The following is a 13,942-nucleotide window of genomic DNA, read 5'->3' as shown; positions in this document are numbered from 1 at the left end:
GTATTTCTCCCCTTATAACAATTTGAGAGGAAATATTCCCAACATACATCACCTTCGTAAGCCAAGGAAGTCAAAAGAAGTCTGAAATAGATGAAATAGGTCGCTGATAAAATTTGTTTCAGTTCAAGTGCAATTTCAGGGGGAGGTTTAGAAGGTGGACATCTAGTGTGTTAGAGGTCAATTTAAAACAATTGCTGAGCCAATACTATGCAGTAGTTTTGCAACAGCAGCTACAGTTATTGTTCTTTCGGTATATCCTATCCTGAAAAGTATTGTCAAGACAATTTACATTTTGATAATATACCCTCACAAACAGTTCTCATAAACTAATGTGTTACAGTTCGTTAAACTAACAACATCAGCATAATGAAGGTACTGTACATAAACTGAGCATAAAATACATTTAGATTTTTCCAAAAGCATTTGTTAAAGTTGTTCAAAAAAGTTTAAAACTCTATAATACAGGAGGCAGATATTCAGGAAAGTACATGTAAATGGATTAATAAATGGTTAATGGTTAGGAAACAGAGAGGGTACAGATAAGCTCAGACTGGTGTGATGAAATTAGTTGAATACCACAGGGATCTGTATTAGGATCGCTGTTCTCCCTGATTATTATCAATAATCTAGATTCTGGCATAGTGAGTACACTAGTGAAGCTTGTACATGATACCTAAATAGAAGGATTATCAAACACCATGTAAACTGCAAAGGAAATTCATCAAGATTAAGTGAGACTTTGAGAGCATTTGGTACATGAAATTAATGTATACCAGTACAGAGTTTTGCATTGTAGATACAGTAGCAAATACATAAATTTTGAGTATAAAATGGGAATGATCTTAACAAAAGAAAAATAATTATGTTTTTTTGTTGAAACATTATTTACTTTTCTAGAAAATATGTTGACATGTTTTCATACTATATATGTACTGTAGTTAGGATAATTTAAATCAAGGGATGTTATGTTAAAATGGTACAATACACTAGTAAGTCCACATTTATAATTTTGTGTATATATTAGTTTCTACCAAAACGTAATTGCCTCTATGGAAGCATTCCAAAGAAAAATAATCCTGCTACAGTACATTCCTGAGGCTCAAAGGAATGGACTACTCTGACATGCTGAAAGAACTGAATCTGTATAGTCTTGGACAGTGTGGACTGTCAGAACCTAATTCAAGAATTTACAATTTACAATTGACACTGAGTTAAAGCTATGGGTTTCAACATATTTAAACCCTTAGGTACAAATGGAAAGTAAGGTGAGGTGTATTTAAATATGAGATCAGGAGGCATCTCTTTAGTGAAAGATTGTGGGAGTCTGGAGCAAGCTACCCAACCATGATATCAAAGTCAATTCAAGTGAATCTTTCAAGTACAACCATGTGAGATCATTGGATCATTCAGCTGCTAGCAACCGAATGAACTATTGAGACGATTGAAAAGAACTATTTGGAACAATGAGAAGTGATTTGACTTGAACACAATGAAACAATTAATTAATTAATTAATTAATTAATTAATTAATTAATAAGATCAAAGACCACCTTTGAGCAGGGTTTTCGAATGGTAATCACAGAACTGCAAGGCTATAATTAGCTGTAGGTACTGTTCTCTCATGAAAAGGAAAAATATTTTTGTGCAGAATACTGTAGTCTATGAATGTATGCAACATTCTGACCAAATTGGTCACATATACTGTATTACAAATGTGTCTACAGTGTTTACAAATCATCTACAGTGGTAGATGAGGTGGACTCCCTCCTACATTTAAAGTATTGTAGGATATTGTTTTGAATAAAAAACACTATATGAAGGAGTTATCATTTACTAGTTTGTATAAAGTAAGTTAAATACCGTTTATATTTTCTTATGTGATTGTTAATATAATCTTTATATTTATACATACTGTGTATATTTTTTCAAATATACAGTACTTAAATCAAAATAAAAAAAATACTTTTGCACAGTGCTACAGATGATATAAGTTGAATCAAAGGTCAGTGTATACTTTTCAAACTGTTTGTATCATCTGACATTCGCTCTTCCATTGGGTTTAGTTTTTTTCTGAAAAGCCCTACTGCATATTATTGAAAACAAGGTGGCAGACTTTTTGAGATAACTTACAATGAAACATTCTTCTTTTTGCGGAAATGTGAGTATTATGCGGCTTTTAAAAAAAATGTTTATTATTTATTCATGATGTTTATTTATTTAAAGAATATGTATTATTAATTTTCCTGGACTTTCAATAGATCAGTTTGTATGTTTCTTATTTGCTACTTCAATTTCAATTCTGTTGAAAAGACACCCTTTTTTGTCTAGTGATTATGAAAGTGTACTTAACTATTCAGATCTAAAGGAGAATTTATTACACAATGTTAATCAGTATGGATTACAACTGATCGACATAAAAGGCAATAAAAAACATTATCAGCTGCTGAAGCTTTATATAAAAAAACAAATCTCATAAATAAGATTTGATGTTGTACTGATATTTCTCAGGTGTGCATGAACGTTTCCTAAGTCAAAAATAATGTATTTTATATTATACGACATGGATGTTTTTTTTACACTATTACTATTTTACATGTTCTATTTAGTGTGAAATTTACACTATTTTACACGGTTGCATAAAAACATAGATTTTATGTCTGAAAGTCATATTATACAGTTAAGCAGTTTTGGCTGGAAAGAGCTGGCATACGGTAGTCATTGCAGACACTAATGTTAAATAGTTCAATTTGTTGAATGATCATTTGTGACCACTATTAGAGAAAGGTCAATTTATTCAAATTGAATTTTCAGTATGCAAAAAATTAATTCCACTTGAGTGACCTTCTGAATTCCCTGTTAATAAAAATATACAGCATAATGAACCAGTGAATGAGGATTTTCTTTCATCTTAACATTCCCAGAATAACGATAACTACAGAGGCTAGAGACTAATGAATAGATACAGTTTTAGAAGGAATGCTTGTTTACTATGGGACTGTGCACTGACAGTTTTTTTCTTTTTGCTGATACTGATACCTTATGCAAGGATGCATCAAAATAATTCATTTTATGGATAAGATCCACAGTCCAGATTTGGAAGATTGTAGCTCATTACAGCTCAGATTCTGTGTGAGGTAGTTCCATACATGTTCAATGGTGTTCATTTCCAGTGGAGGCCTGGCAATGGCAGTCTTGTGTTACATTTACTTTGTGCTAAGCATCATTATAATTATCCAGCAAATATGCATGTATATGTGTGGCATACAGTAACTGCACTAAGACTTCACAGCTTTCCATCTCCCGATTAGTACCACCCACAGACAAGCAGGGTCACAAGCACTGCTAAAGTGAAAAAGGAAAGAATGTTAGTTAACATCTGTCTCCTAATCCTTCATAAAAGATTCCAAGCAATTTTGGTACTAATTTATTAAAGGTGGGTTTGCTGGAGTGGCTGGAGTAAGGATTGTTTTTACTTTGCTTAATACTAACGTGTAATGTATGTGCAGTGACTGTGCTTGGGCAATTGCTTTTAAGAGATGATGTATTCATTTTAAGAAAGAGTAACTATACAGTACATACATATACTGTACCACTCATAATTTTTTACTTTTCAAAGTTATTTTGCTTTAACTTGTTGTTGGTCTTATAAAGCAATGCCCTTAGAGCAGTACATTCCAACTGTAATGTATTACTTTTTAAAATAAACTTTCCCTGGTACTGCTCATGGACCAACTTTTTTTGTTTGTTAATATGGTATTTTGAATTCTTAAGCTTTTGTTTTCTGCAGTAATATCGTATGTACAGTATGGGGGTTACATGGTAATTTCTACTTATCCCTCAGTCAGGCAAGTCATCACTGACATTTTATCAATAAATATTCTGCTTTCAAATATAAATTGGGGTTTGTCTGTTACTGCTGAATTCCAAATAAGAATAGACCACAACATTGTTAGCAGGTACCATTGTTCCAAGAGCCCTAATGTCATTAAACCAACTTTAATAAAATATATATATATACAGTACAACCAATGTTAACATTAAAAGGCTTTTTCCAATTGTCTCCTAGAAAGAAAAAAAAGGCTCCAAGTTTCATAGGCTCTCAAGCAACCCAAGCAACAAGGGAACCTATTTAACATTCAAACTCTTAGCCCTAGGAGTCACATGTTTGAGCTTGGATCATGCCACTGGCTGACAGGAGCTACACCATGATAGGGCTGGGATTAGTCAGCCAGGGATGTCTCAGCTTTGACTGCAGATAACATCTCCTTTGGCTGAGTACATGCAGGCTTGCAGTAAAGCCAAAGAGAGATACAGTATGCTACTCCTCCAATGGATGGTAACCTTTTTTGTCAGGTGCTAAGACAATGTGTCAAGAGATGAATGGTTTGCATGTGAGTATATTGGAGAAATATGATAAAGTCTCATTCTTGGATTTGGTGGACATCTAACAATCACCTCTACAGTAAAGACTGTGACATACTGTAGCATGTTACATCTCAATGATACAGTATAACATGGTTACAGCTTTCTTTATAGATTTATCTAAGGTTTTTGGTAGCATGGATTATTCCATCCTTCTGTAAACATTGTGCATCATTAGTCATGAAGTGAATTCTGGTTTCAAAATTACTAAATTGTGTAATAAAGGTCTGTTAATCTCTGACAAATGTGTTTCCTAACCTCTCCCAATTACTAATGGATTCACACAAGGATCACATCCTGGGCACTACTGTTCTTTCTGTCTGCAGTATTTTAATAATATTGCTCAGGTATCAGGCAAATATTATATCCTCCTCTACCCCAATGATACCATCCTATGCCCAGTTGGAACCAGTTTTTGCTTGTAATGACTAATTTGTAGCTCAGTATGAATACAAATCAGATGGCTTTCTGTGAAGTAGTACATCTTCTACCAAAGTCTGATGAAACAATGTTTGTTCTGTTAAATAAAGTTTATGTATACTGTATACTGATCCCTTAATGGCCACAAAATGCTTACTTTAAACAAACACGATTGCAATGAGATGTGGTTTTTAAATATAAGGCATTTGGCTAGATGGTAACTTAAATGTCAAAACTCATATAGAAAAATTACAAGCATAAGTCAAGCCTGGACTTCTTTTATCACAACAAATCTTGTTTTGCATGTTACTCTAGGAACATTCCTTGTTAATGTCCATACATTCTGTCCTGAATTGGGGTTATGTGGCTTTTGAAACTGCACTTGTTAAATAGCATTTGCAATAAGAATTATCATTGGATTCCCCAACCATGCTCATCATTTTTTAATTGGTTAGCACCCCCTGCATACTGTACTAGACAAGTGTTTGACAAGAATAATGTAATTTACATATCTTTAATGGATAAAACTCTTCCCTACCTTCATTTGTATTGCAGGTCTCTGTATCATGCTACAATATGAGATATAGTACGTTTCATAAAAACGAACATCCCAAGAGAAGCTACCAATTCTGGGTACAACTTATTTCAATTTGCTGCTGTCAGTGACTGGAACAATCTGAGGAGTGAGCTGAAACTATCCATCTTCATATCTGAAAGTGTTGTAAGATTAAATCTTTCCTTCCTGAAACTCATGCTTGTTAACACTGACACCTCATATCAGGATATACTCTACAAATGTGTTGTAATCCTCTTGTCCACATCATCATAGTGAGAATCAGGTGTCAGCTTATTTATTTGGTTTAATAAAGGTTCATCATCATTAGTTTCAGTAACTCAGGGTTTTTTGTTCATGAGTGTGGATAGAGGGGATCGTGGGATTGACTGTGGATGGGAGCAGCAGCTGCAGTAACACTGTACAGTGTCCGGACACTGTACCAGACTGTGGCAGTGGAACAGGAGCTGACTTTTCAGACGAAGCTCTTGGTTTTCCGATCTATCTACATCCCTATCCTCACCTAAGGTCACAAGCTCTGGGAAATGATTGAAAGAATGAGAGTGCAGGTAATGAGCGACAGAAATGAGGTTTTGTCTGTAGGGTTGCTGGGCTCACTGTCCACAACAGGGTGAGGAGCTCGGCAGTCTGGGAGGACCCTGGAGTCAAGTCACTGCTCCTTATGATCGACGGGAGCCAGTTGAGGTGACTTGGGCATCTGATGAAAATACCCCCTGGATGCTTCTGGCTGGAGGTGTACTGAGCATGACCCACTGGGAAGAGAACTCAGGGCAAACCCAGAATTATATCTCCCCATTGGCCTGGGAGTCCCTCAGGAGGAGCTGCTAGAGACAAGTAATTTAATAATTGTTATTGTTGTTATGGTTGTTGAAAAGACAAGTGGTCAATTAAATCAAAAGCCTTTCCTTTTTCTCCCAAACGGCTTTCCTTTTCTTATTGTCCTTGGATATATACTGTATGGAGCTGAGGAAGTTGTCTAGGTTTCTTCATTTCTTTGCACACAGAAACTATATTCCTCTACTGTACATATGAATTAGTGAAGCATACAGTTAAGCTGTTAACACTGCCATTTTTTCCAAATGATTACATTTGAATAATGTTCACTATAAACATAATGTGTGAAAAATATGCCAATCAGACAGTATAAACATGGCATGGCCCTTATTCAGTCTTGTTTTTTAAGTTAATAATTAGCACTTGCTGCAAGATGTTTTGTGACTGCCTAATTAAGATCCTTTAACTGTTTTCTAAGCTCAAGTCCATATTTTTATTACTTTTATGCACAATGAAATAACTTTAGCTTAGGGCTGTTTTCAATGATCATTTTCTCATTTTTTATTTACAGTTTGAAATGTGAGGAAGGCAACAGACTATTCTGTTGAGATGGTATATTCTTTTAGACTTTTTATCTGTTAAATGAAAAAACAACAACATTTTTTCATGTTCTATTCGGAATGTTTGTGGATCAGATTCCATACTATAATGGGGCAGAGTATGGCTTTATACTGCATTTGAAATAACCATTTTCTATGAAATGTTACAAACCTATACTCTACTACTGAAACTACTGCTGTTATTTTATTAGACATTCACCTCATCTGTAAAGCTCTTTATTTTAGTTTAGTTATTACTTTTATACCCAAATAAGGCAAAACCCATATTAGTCAGCACCTCTGCTGCAAAACACATACAAAAAAAAACATCATTACGTATTTCACAAAACATTTGATGAAGGGCAAGAAATTTCAAACTGGTCTGAAATGTGACTCAATTATTAGCTCATTATGCATTATTCACCTTACATGAACATCTTATCGACAATTTCTCAAGTTAAAATAGAAAATACCCGAAGAGGAGGAAACAGACAAGTTCCTGAACTTTTTATGAAAGCAGCCTTCCTGTGCTTCACAAGAAATAACACAGGACACCAGTGAGATAGTGATGACAAGGGAGGAGATGTTTCGGGAAAAGACAAAGATAATAGCACCTCCTTCCTTTCAGCAAGGGCATCATAATATTTCTCCAAGCAGACCTTATCCACTGAGGTTTGCAGTCAATGTCTTGTTAAAAACTATTCAATTACATCCTTAAGGTCTCAATTGTTTTAATCTAGGAATGCAAAATTGGGAATGAAAATATTATCTCAGGTTATATATTCCTTTAAAATCAAGCTTTAGAAGGCCTGAAATTATTAGACTATACTGTAGTATGGCCTGTATGCAGAAGAAAGCAAACAAAGCCCAACAATGTTTGAGTGTTCAGAAAAATAAATATGCATATATGAATAAACACATACAACACCTTTGTGAATACATTCATTCACTTCACTTTAGTCATTTGCTGTTAGAAAACGTTTTGCAGCATCGTTATAGAGATTATTTATAAATTAAACATAATACCTGTTTTGTATTTGTCTATCATGGCCTGATCAGCTTTCTCCAGTTCCACAGGTAAAGTGGTCATGCAAGGCAATCATTCTCAAATGTGAAAAAAAAATAAAAAAAAAATAGCTCTGACATTTAAAATAATGAAACAAATTTCACTATCAGTATTATTAAGTCAACTACAGAAAACAAAGATGGATTTGCATAGAACATAAATCCAGCTGCATCAAGCAAAGTAAAGGAATTACTGATATTTTTAAAAATAAAGATGGGTAGTAATAATAAGGTGATCTTTGATGTCAGTTCTCTGAAAATGCTGTGATCAAACTGTTCTTTGATGACTAAGAAAATTAACTAACAAGCAGGACATTTTTTCCATGGGAAAAACTGAGTTACTTTGATAAAAAGAGAAAAAAGAATAATAGTAATGAGCTGGAGCTTAGAATGATTGATTCAGAATTATTCTGCTGTTTTGAGGTTAATATGTTAAACTAATGAGAGAAAGAATTTAGTTGTTCCTACTACCTAATTCTTTTTATACTATTCTATAAATTACTGTAATTTATAAGGAATGTAATCGTGATATATATTATAATAATGGTTATTTTACGAGCTAAACACAAGAATATTCTTTATGGTCTGGTAGAAGACAGTTAAAAGTTCATCAAAGATTCAGATTAAATTCGTTCTGCACTACCTTTTTGAATGAATAACAAGATCTATAGGGACAATTGTCTTATAGTAATAGTAATAATATTATATGGATAACAAGTTGAGGTTAGGCTACACACTAGGTCACTTGAAGGAGGCTTCACAGCTAAAATGTTTTAGTTTTTTCTTTATTCTTTTTACTGTGGAATTGACCTCTGCTTGTTCCTTTGCAATCTGTATGCTGACACAATTATCTTCTTTTCAAATAAAGTCTAAAAAAGATAATCATTCCATGTAAGCACTCTAACGCCAATGTGTAAATTGTAGGCAATATTCTTTTAAATAATCTCTGTGTGGTGTTAAGTGTTTATGTGTAAACGTTAGTGGTTTTTGGCATCGGACAGTAATTTCTCATTGGATTTTGCTTAAATTCATTTGAGATTTGAGCTGTACAGCTGGAAACCTTTGACACAGGGGAAAAACCTGAGAGGGCACAAGGTCTGGTGAACACTGGACCATGGAATGGGACTTTGTCTACGAATCCAGCATCCTGCCAATTCATTGTCTAACAAAGGCTGGATACGCATGGAAGGATATGCAGGAACACCGTGTCATTTGAGAAAGTCAGGTGGTGGAAGTCACCAAGTGGGAGGTTGACGTGGTGCAAAAACAGAAATAAATGAAGTTTTGTAAAATATTTGCAAAAGCACTAGTAACATATTTCATAACAAGTGTGCTGTCTCCAGACAGCTCATCAGATCATGACAGGAGCGCTGAAATTTTATTTAATGTATTTTGAGGTCACAGTAAGCTTCATTGCCGTAATGCATGTTGTGGTGGTTATAAGCACTATTAAGGTAACAAAAAAAAGCCATATATAAGATTATATTATCTCTCATGTTTGATGGTCTGTTCTTTCAAGCTATTGCTTTAAACCACAAAATCTTGCATTTACCACTGAGCCTTCATCTTTGGGCTCACAGGCAAAAGCAATAGCTGATATAAAATAACATGGTCATGCTTTTTTTTTAGCCATACATTGAATATAACTGCAGTATCTCAATAAATGAAGATACATTTAATCTCAAAAGTACAGTTGTCAAAATACAATTTAAAAAACAGTTATGAAGAATATACAAAGAAAAAGTATTTTCCACAACATGGAGATGGGAGTGAGTGGCATGATGATGCAGTGGTTGGCATTGCTGCCTCACAGTGCTGGGGACCTGAGTTCAATTTCTGGGGTGCATAGTATAGTTCAGGAATAGAATCAATCATGAAGAGTGAAGGGGTTTCAAAACAACTTAGAGAAAGTGTTGTAGGAAAGCACAGATCAGGAGAAAGGTATAAAAAGACAAAAACAGTGAATACCTCTTTCAGGACTATACAAATAGACTTGACTAGATCTGACTGTCCAGCTGAGCATGGAAAATGGTCAAGGATGCAACTGTGTGGCTATTTGTGACTTTGAAAGAGGTACTGTAAAGAGGTTCAGTGGCTGAGAAGGGAGAAAATGTGCAGGAGTCAAAAATATCCTGTCACCACAAAGCTGGCCTGTGTGAAAAACCCACGTCAAATTTTGCATGGAGTTTGCGTCAAAGCATTTAAGCGATACTGCGAACAACAGACACAAGTTTTTTTTGGCAGATAAGACAAAATTGTAAGAATATTTGTGCAAATGCAAAGTGTTACATAAGACACAAACAAATGTAATGCATCACTCAGTCAACATCAGCCATACTGTCAGCATGGTCATGGCGTCACTGTGTTTTAGTTCTGCAGCTCATCACCAAGGACTGGGATGCTTGTCAAGACTGATGGAAACAGATGGAGCAAATATCAGGCCTTACAAGAAAACCTGCTTCAGGCCTAAAACTGGGACAAAAATGCACTTTTCAACAGGACATTGACCCAAAGCACAAGGACAAAGTTACACTGCAATGGCTTAAGGAGTGAAAGTGAATGTCTTTGAGTGGCCCAGTCAAAGTCTTGACTTGAATTCTAATTGAGGATTTGTGGAAAGACTATTAAAACTGCTGTTTATAAATGATCTCCAAGCAACCTAAGAGAGCTTGAGCAAATCTGAGAATAGGAATAGAAAAATTGCAATAAGATGGTGCACAAACCTGCTACCAGGGGTGCTTCCAGCAAAACTGATTTCACATGTTTGAATACTTGCAATTATTTCTCCTCAGTCTTTGCTGATTATAACTGTAACATATATTGCTCTTTGAAATCTTCAGTTTGAGCATTCAGGTCTTGGATAACATAATGAGTTTTAGAAATGTTATATGTCATGTTTTAATTTAACAAAATTGGACATAATGAAAAAGTTTAAATATTTTATATAGAACTGTAAATGTGCCTTCCCAACGTGCACCATCATATCAGCACTGGATAGATAAAAAACATCATATGCATACATGAACCATGAAGTAATTTTCTTCTTGGTGCACTGCAACCTTTCAGTGAAAACACTGGACTGCAAATCCATCACAAAGAAGGCTGACACTTCTGTCACTCATAGTTCTGCAAACTCACAGATGTCAAGGCAGCCACAGCTGTTGCTATCACATTGCTGTCAATGCAGAGACAGCGCATCAATCATTAATCTTTATACTCTACAGCTTTCACAAGGTTTTTGCAAAATGTATATCAAACTTTATACATAGCTGTTTAATTAGATATAAAATAGGAATCTAGTGGGATTTTGTACTTGTACTGATTACAGGTGAAGGGACAAGGATTCATATTCAAAGTTCTGAGGTCACATAAAAGCCCATGTTGTAAAAGCACCACCCACAACGTTGCAAGCAGACAACAACATGACAACCACATTAAGAGATTTAAATGGAATCCTGAAACTGAAATTATACAGTAGGTCAGTAGTATTACAATTTGAGAAAAAATGAGGCAAACAATTGAGCAGAGAAGAGAAAGTTGGCCATAGGTATACTTCTTCATCACAAAAATGCACCTGTACACAGGTCCCTTGTTTCTAAAACTGATATTTGTAAACGTGACTTAAAGCAACTGAACCCCCACCCTATAGTCCATATGTGGTTTTCAGTGACCGCTGTTTTGTTATCTGAATTGTCAGCTTTTTGGTTAAAGATTTACAGATTACGAAAGATTGAATTGATGGTGTCCACTGAGGCCTGACTACACGGAGCAACTTGTGTTTTCCTGGTACTGTATATCATTTAAAATTAGAATGAGAACTAAATAAAATGCATTGAAACAAAGGGAACATAGTCTGAAAAGTGATGAAGAGACCTTCTGACTACAACCATGTGCCTTGTTTAAATTATTAACCTTAAGAGTATCTCTCCAGACAGAAACTACAATAAGATTAATTAATATTAAGGAATCTTCATTTTTCAATATATTCAAAACTCAAAATAGACTATAAAACACCTACCCGATGCAATTACCTCATGTAAATTGTAGGCAATATTCTTATTATACATAAAGCTGTACTTCATAGTACAACATTGTTCTCAGTAACAAACTATGGTTTATAAACTGGTTTATCTGACAAATAGTTAACTTACCCCAGTCCCTAGTCTGCCATTATATCCCAAACTGCAGTTTCTTACAAGCAGTGTAAATACATATACTGTATTGTTTTGTACAGAGTTCAAATGCTAACATCTGTCGAATCAGCGGATCAGTGCTTTGGTAAGTCCCACCCTCTAGAGATTACACTCCATTACAGATGACAATATTATGCATAGAAAAATAATTTCACTGGGTACTCCAACTGTCTGTAAAAACTGCTTTTCATGCAATTTTCCAGGACAATGGAAATGTAATCAGAACTGAGAGGAGGATTCTAAGTTTTGCATTAACAGTTCTTCAGAATCTTCAAAATTAAGGGGCTACATAAGGGAATTCAAGTCCCTACACAAAGCAAACTCCTTACGTAACAGATAATGACTGAAGTGATGTGTAAAGCTAGAAACAGCAAACATATTCCTATTTCATTAACACTGGTGTGTAGCATAAGTGCACCATAGCAAGCTCAGACAGAACTACAGTTCAACTTTTCAAATACATTCTATGCATCTGTTTTATCTCTTTTTTCTGTTCATCTGAAGCAATCTGAGCAGGGGCGGCAATAAATCCTTTGGTAATCAGAAAATATCCCTGTGGAACTGTGTGAAAACAGAACCAATCCAAATGGACTCGAACAGGCTAGCCAATTGACAAAGTAATCAATACTCTCTTTAATCTAAGCATTTAGTTTTCTAGAATAAAATATAAACATCAGATAAGTTATAAACAACAACACACATCCTCCCACTGCATCTTGATCTTTGATCACAATTACAAATTTTAACTGTAAAGCAAAAATAATAGTTTTGACTCCATACATTTGAAATGCACTATAGTTTTCACTACATCCATGCACTTCCTTGTTTTTAAACATTATATTTTAATTGCCCAGTCTTTCTCAAATCATTTAGATTAGATCTTTCCTATCCTGTTATTTGTTACTCACCCTTAATTCCCTTCTTATCAATACTCTCTTTGCATTGACCATGTTTAATCTACTGTACATACGCACTTTAAAATACTGAATTTACTATTTAGTCTTTAACGTGGAACTTTATCAGAATTCTAAGAAACAGTATAGATTAGTAAAAATAGGGCTCAGAAAAGTCAAATGCAACAACATATGTGGCTGAGCAATAGTTTTGCAAAAATTCATTTTCTTCTTTATTAAAGGCTGAAGTATATGCCTCCATAATCCTCATTACCTATAAAACCTCAATCGCAAAGTACATACAGTATGGTTCACAGTTGCAAACTCAGCTCAAAACCGGGCAGAAAAGGTAACAAGAATTTTTTTTTAAAGAAAATAATGACTAAAAGCAAAATAAAAAGCATTTGAAATCAAATTAATGTTCTTGAGGCAGTGAATTATAAAAAGAAAACATTTACAGAATCCTGTAACCAGTATTAAACACTAATTAATTAATTAATCAATAAGCATTATATTACAGACAATTAGAAAAGTTTCAACTTATAATAGAAAATAACCATTATGACAAAAAAGTTTTAGAAAAACTAAATGACCTTTAAGGATTTAAGAATTATTATAAATATCTAAATGAAATATAAATGTAAATTATAATGACATATTATAATGAAATAAGAGTAGATTAGATTACAAGATCAAATTTGATATATCACTAAACATTTAATTTTATATTTTTTTCTGCAGAATCATGGCTAAGCTTGCTTTTATTCTTTCTTACCTTTATCAAAAGCCTTCTGGAAATCTAACAATTAAATATTTTATTGATATTTACTGATTCAAACAATTTAACGTTGAAAAATATTTCCTTTTTTAAATTCAAGCTGGATACTCAGTATACTTAATGGCATGACTTTAACTCCTTATTTCATTTTCATAACATAATAGTAGATGCGTCATAAGTAAAACAGGTTGTTTAAAATGAGTAAAATATTTGCAATTCTAATT

At 34.1% G+C, this 13,942-nt stretch overlaps 1 long non-coding RNA gene across 1 annotated transcript; it reads right to left on the bottom strand.

Moving 5' to 3' along the window:
- Positions 1 to 2,151: 2,151 nt before the first annotated feature.
- On the bottom strand, positions 2,152 to 12,086 carry LOC148657546 (uncharacterized). The gene is made up of 3 exons (XR_015940991.1): positions 12,006 to 12,086; positions 7,816 to 7,893; positions 2,152 to 6,240 (listed from the first exon to the last, which is right to left on the bottom strand). It is a non-coding gene; the product is annotated as an uncharacterized LOC148657546 (long non-coding RNA).
- Positions 12,087 to 13,942: the final 1,856 nt, after the last annotated feature.

This window comes from Lepisosteus platostomus, chromosome 8, assembly GCF_059453375.1.
Source record: "Lepisosteus platostomus isolate fLepPlt1 chromosome 8, fLepPlt1.hap1, whole genome shotgun sequence".
In the NCBI taxonomy this organism is placed as follows: Eukaryota; Metazoa; Chordata; class Actinopteri; order Semionotiformes; family Lepisosteidae; genus Lepisosteus; species Lepisosteus platostomus.
The sequence above is the reverse complement of the archived record's forward strand: the minus strand, read 5'-3'. Positions and strand labels throughout refer to the sequence as shown.